The sequence below is a fragment of the Octodon degus genome, unplaced genomic scaffold (assembly GCF_000260255.1).
Source record: "Octodon degus isolate 3935 unplaced genomic scaffold, OctDeg1.0 scaffold00361, whole genome shotgun sequence".
Lineage (NCBI taxonomy): Eukaryota > Metazoa > Chordata > Mammalia > Rodentia > Octodontidae > Octodon > Octodon degus.
This window is the reverse complement of record NW_004524937.1, coordinates 761,682-767,888: the sequence shown is the minus strand read 5'-3', so window position 1 is coordinate 767,888 and position 6,207 is coordinate 761,682. Positions and strand designations below refer to the sequence as shown.

At 39.7% G+C, this 6,207-nt stretch overlaps 1 protein-coding gene across 1 annotated transcript in view; it reads right to left on the bottom strand.

Moving 5' to 3' along the window:
- Positions 1–6,207, bottom strand: part of Pp2d1 (protein phosphatase 2C like domain containing 1) — a 27,771-nt gene that overhangs the window by 5,736 nt on the left and 15,828 nt on the right.

Sequence of the window (6,207 nt, the reverse complement as noted above, 5' to 3'; positions counted from 1 at the left end):
CATAGCTGAATACAATGTTAAACTCAAATCAATACCTTTTCCTATACACAGATTTTCTGAGATAAAGGGAACCAACATATTTCACAACAGCATCCAAAAAAAAAAAAAAAAAGAAAAGGTTTGGGGAAATAACTTGATGGTTTACACACCTGCCTGGCAAGCGCAGTGAACTGGGTTCAGTCCTCAGTACCACATGCCATGCTTGGCCCACTGAGCCAACCACAAACACTGACTGGTGATGCATGCCTATAATCCCAGCGCTAGGGAGGCTGAAACAGGAGGATCGCTATGAGTTCGAGCTGCATAGTGAGACCCTGTACCAAATACATAAAAATTTTTTAAAAAAAAATCAATCTGACCCAAAAAAACATCGAAAACTATAGTACTAGGAAAAAAGAGACCAAAGATATCAGAAAATAAAAGATACACTTGTTTTTTGGTAAGAAAAACTAATACAGTGAAAATGGCCATACTTTCAAAATTTTTATACAGATTCAGTGTAGTCCCAATCAAAATGCAAATACCTTATCTCACAGAAATTAAAGAAGACAACCCTAAAATTCATTTGGAATCAGAAGAGACCCAGAATAGCAATAGCAGTTTTGTGCAACAAAGACAAGGCAGAGATCATCACAATCCCTAATTTGAAATTATGTTAGAAAGCTACATGATAAAAACTGTGTGGTACTACCAGAAAACAAAAACCAGACCTGAGGATCAGTGGATCCAACTGTAAAATTTAGAGGCAACTTCAAACATACCCAGCTACCTTATCCTTAATAAAGAACCCAAATACCTTCACTGGAAGAAGATAGCCTCTTTAATAAATGGTGCTGGAAACACTTTCCTCATACCAAAAACTAAAGCTACACTCAGATCTGTCACTATGAACTAACTTAAAATTGAAATGAATCAAAGATCTAAATATTAAAACAGAAACACTAAATTAAATCTGAAAAAAAATAGAACTCTTGAAGGCATTGGTATAGTCAAAGACTTAATGAACAAAACTCCATCACACAGGAAATAACAAAGAATCAAAAACCAGGATCTCATCTTACTAAAAAGTTTTGTACAGCAAGAGAAACCACCAGTAGAATGAAGGGACAACCCACAGTGTGAGAAAAAACTTTGCCAGCTGTTCCTTAAAGGACTAATATCTAGCATATATAAAGAACTTAAATCAGATCCTCCACATTTAAAGAACCCAATCCAAAATGGTATCTACAATGAACAGACACTTCTCAAAAGGAGAAACAGGAACTATATGAAAAACTGATTACTGGAGGGAGTCAAAATGTTGATTCCAGGGCTGGTGAGATGGCTCAGTGGTCTAAAGTACCTACTTAGAACAAGCTTAGCAAAGCACAGGGACTGTGGTTCAATCCCCCAGCACCACATGCCAGCCAGCCCCACCCCTCTGGTGAGCTGAGCTGGCCACACATACACACAAATAATTTTTTAAAAATTTTTTTAAAAAATGTTCATTCCATCTCCAGAAAGAATGGCTATTTCCAAAAAACAAGCCAGCAATAAATGGTGATGGAGCTATGTGAAGACTCTTCTCCACTGTTGGTGGGAGTGTTGACTGGTACAACCACTGTGGAAAGTAGTATGAAAATTCCTCAAAACACTACAAAAGTTCCATTTCCCCAGGTATTCTTGGTATCTTCCTGAAAGAATTAAGCATTATACCACAGTTGATATATGCACACCCATGTTTATAGTGGCACAGTTTGTAGTAGCTAAATCTTGGAAACAGCCCAAAATACCATCTTCAATTAGTGGTAAAGATGTGTTTCCTCTATACAACAGAGAACCGTTCTGCCATAATGAAGGATAAGCTTGTGACATTTCTAAATACAAGGACACAACGTGAGAGACTTAAGGCAAATCAGTAAGACAAGCATGTGTAAATATTGCAGTTTCTATTATGTTGAGAAACTAGAACTGTAAATAAGGACTTGAATATATGATAAATATCGAGAAATGGGAAGAAATGCTCCAATGAAAGTGGGAATAGGATGAGGCAAGAAAACACAAGAAAAAAAAAAAACTTTTGTTAATAAAGATAGGAGCAGGGGCTGAAAGGACAACTGCAAGTTGGGAAAAAAGCAAAATATATCATGTACAAAATCACTATGATAGGACTGGGGAGATAGCTTGTCGGTCTAATTGCCTGCCTGGCAAGCACAAGGAGCTGGGTTCTGAGCCATAAAACAAGTTTCAATAAATTTAAAATTCAGATCAGACAAGCTACATCATGTGAGCAAAGTAGAAATTAAATTAGTTTTTGGTAAAAATGGACAGCATAAGGTCAAACACCTGGGGAACAAATTAGCAGAAATCAAATAAACAGACTTACAAAGATCTTAAATAATGAAATTAGCAGAAAAAGTTAAATGTGTAATATAAAATATTTATGGTTTAAAATACACATACACTTGGCACAAGGGCACACATCTCTAATCCCAGCTACTGAGGAAACTGATGCAGGAAGATTGTAAGTTCAAGACCACACTTGGGCAACTTGGTGAGACCCTGTATCAAAGCAAAATAAAAAGGTCCAGGCATGTAGCTCAGTCGTGGGGTGTTTACCTGGCATGTGCAAAGCCCTAGATTCCATTCCCTGTACTGCACAAAATAGAGAGATGGAAACCAGGAATGATGGGCCATCACGGTAGACACAGCTAGTCCTGAGGGGTAACAGGAGACGTCTTTGAGCCACGAAGTTCACTACCAGCCTCCACAGCATATCAAGGACACTGTCTCCATGTACCAGGAGGAAGGGGGAAAAGAAACTATAAAAATTACCCATATGTATTTAAAAATTGTGCACAACCAAAAAAAAAAAAAAATTAAAACATGAGGTAAACAAAAAGCTTGAATTTATGAAGAAAGATTAGTGAGCTGCAAGAGATGCCAAGAAATTGTCCAAACTACAATACAAAGAAAAGGTGGGGGTGGGGGCAAAATGGCTAAGTGTGGCCATGCACATCTGTACCTCAGCTGCAGAGGAGGCTGTGGCAAGAGGATCACAAGTTTAAGTCTAACATCAACAATTTAGTTCCTATCTCAAAATAAAAAGTAAAGGGAGAAAGTACACTCCGACAGAGTGTTTTGCCCAGTTAGATGGTGAAGCTAGCACAACAGGAGGATGTTTGAGGAGTCAGTATCATAACTGTTTGGCTTCAGCATTTGTATTTGCCATCTACATATCAGCCTCACTTGACATGCCTTTGGGTATTAGTACTGAAGTATATTTAGAGAAAATGTACGTGATTTGCCTAAGCAAGTGCAGGGACCAAGGTTCAATCCCCAGCACCACATACTGTACCAGCCCCATTCCCAGGCGTACTGAGCAACCAAGTCTGGGCATGGTGGCACACGCCTGTAATCCCAGTGCTGGGTAGGCTGAAAACAGGAAGATCACCATGAGTCCAAGCTGAGTGTGAGGCCCTGTACCAGATTTTTAAAAAAGGGAGTGCTAGGGAGATGGCTCAGTAGAATAAGCACTTCCCTGGCAAGTGCAAGGGCCTGAGTTCAAGCCCTGGTCCCCGCCAAAAAAAATTATGTGATTTGAATCAAGCATCTGGGATAGAGGCAGCAGCATAAGTGCCTGCCTGGCAAGCACCAAGTTCCAAGTTCAATCCCCAGTACTGGAAAAAAAAAAAAAAAAAAGAAAAAGAAAAAGAAATGGAATCAAGCATCTGGAAATAGTTCAGTATTGATGAGACAGATAAAAAGATGTAAGGTTGTACTTTTCTCATACAGTGGTCCAGTTAGATTGTCGAAATGATGTATTGCCATGCCCAAAATACCCATTAGTATATTCCACCAGAAAGGACAGTCATTTGATGATGCCCAAAAATGCATGTCACCCTACGTAAGGGATGTTCATGGAGATATTTGATCCCAGAAAACACAGAAGAACTTGTGTACTTTGGAGCTATCTTTTAGATTTGATGTGCTTTGGGGCTTTCCTTGGACTTGGCGCTTGGATCTGCCAAAGCTTCTGTCCCACTGCTACCGTGGGTGCTCTTCTTCGTCCCTTTGCAGGCCTGTACACTGGTCTCAGTAAGTTATGTTACTGGAACTGAACTACTGCACTACAAACTGGAGCTACCTGTGGCTGGTGAACTCGGATGATCTTTCCTCCTGGCTTCACCTCCCTTACAGTTCATGATTCCTGTTCTCATCTGGGCTGCTTGTATCAATAGGAAACAGTACACCTTACTGAAGGGGTATTGTGTGGCTTGGATGGGCAGCACCCTGTTTTATCACTGCCACTTTAAATATTTTAATATTCATGATTTCATTTGTCTTCCTTGCTTTAAATTTAATTTTTATTTTTCTGTGAATGTATTATTTTATCCTGAATATATACTCTATTTATATACACACTACTAAATGTACTTAACAACACTAAAATTTATAGTTTACTCTGAGTGACCCTCTCTTAAATAAACCAGTCAGGTTCAAAATCTAGACAGAAAGAAATGGATAGTCTCCGCATATTTGTGAAAGAACACAAAGTGGCAAATGGACCCAAAACAAGTTCCACTGATGTCAGTTTTAAATTACCAGTAAAAGCAAAGTAATTCCATATGTTGAATTAGCTTTAAATTTGGGGAGAAACTTCTTATCTATTGTCAAAAATTTCATGATCAAAAAAAAAAAAAAACTCTGGGGTCGGGGAGATGGCTCAGTAGAATAAGCGCTTGCCTGGCAAGCACAAGGGCCTGAGTTCAATCCCTGGTTCCACCAAAAAAGAAAAAAAAAAAAAAAATTAATGACAACCAGTGGTATTGTATACTACTTTCAAAGACTTAATCTCTGTAAAATTGGGAAATTCTTTTTCCCTAAACTTGGCACATAGTTTCTTTTCAAGTAAAATATTATAGCTGTCTACATCTACAGTGTATCTCTTTACAAGAAAACAAGTGGAAAAAATATATAGTGTTTGTTTAAAACTTTAATTTTGTGACTGCAAATATTCCAATTAATCCAGGCAGGTGAGTTGATGTTTTGACTTTGTTTAACTCATTAAGGCTTTCAATAACATGCTGGCATGGTGGCACATATCCTGTAATCCCAGCATTCAGGAGGCTGAGGCAGGACTACCGCCATGACTTTGAGGCTAGCCTGGGCCACATAGTAAGTCCAGGCCAGACTGAACTGCACAGCAAGACCCTGTCTCAATAAACAAAAATTAAACAGAGTATTTTCAGTATCATCAAATCATTTTGAACTTTTGCTCCTTCTCTTTTCCCAGACTAGATTAAAAGTATGCTTTCTCCTTAAGGGAGCACAGAATAAAATTCTCCAACTGCTTTCTAATTTTTTTTTGGTACAGGATCTCCCTACACACCTCAGACTCGTAGTGGTCCTCCTGTCTCAGCCTCCCTAGCGCTGGGATTGCAAGCATGAGCCATCATGCCTGCCCGGTCTGTTACTGGCTCACTGTGCCCGGGAGCGTGGGCAGGACGGCATGTGGTGCAGGGCTTGGAACCCTGGTCCCTGTGCTTGCCTAAGCAGGCACTTAGTCTGCTGAGCTATTTCACCAACCCTCTCCAACTGCTTTCTATCATTCCAAACCTAATGACCCTCCAGAGCTGGAAATACTATCATAAGACCTAAAGCTGTAGTTGTCCAATAGCCTCCAAGTACGGATTTTATTGCTTTTTTCCCCCCATAATTTTATTGATAAACAAATAGCAATGAGACCGTTTCAAATCAAATTGGTAGGACAGTTTCAATAATTAACACATTGCATACATTCTTCCTAGTGGTTAATTGCTGTGCAAGATGCGGACATGATATATTTATAAACACTATTAGAACAAATCACTCTATTCATTAAGAGAATGTAAGTATATATCCTAACCGCTTTGATGGATTTTATTTCTTGTGATGAAATGATGTACCTTTCCTAGCCTAAATTCCTTCCTTATGTGTTTCAACACTTTCTAAAGTTTTCTAATTCAGTAATCTTTTATAAATGTTTATAAACATTGAAATTTCAAGCTGGAACTGGCGGCCGCACGTGCAGTGAGGCCTAGAGATGAGGCAGGGCTCCCCGGGGTTTGCAGGGAGGGCTTGCTGCTCCTCATGGGGCTGAGCGCTGCTCCTCGTGGGGCTGAGCGCTGCTCCTCGTGGGGCTGAGCGCTGCTCCTCGTGGGGCTGAGCGCTGCTCCTCGTGGGGCT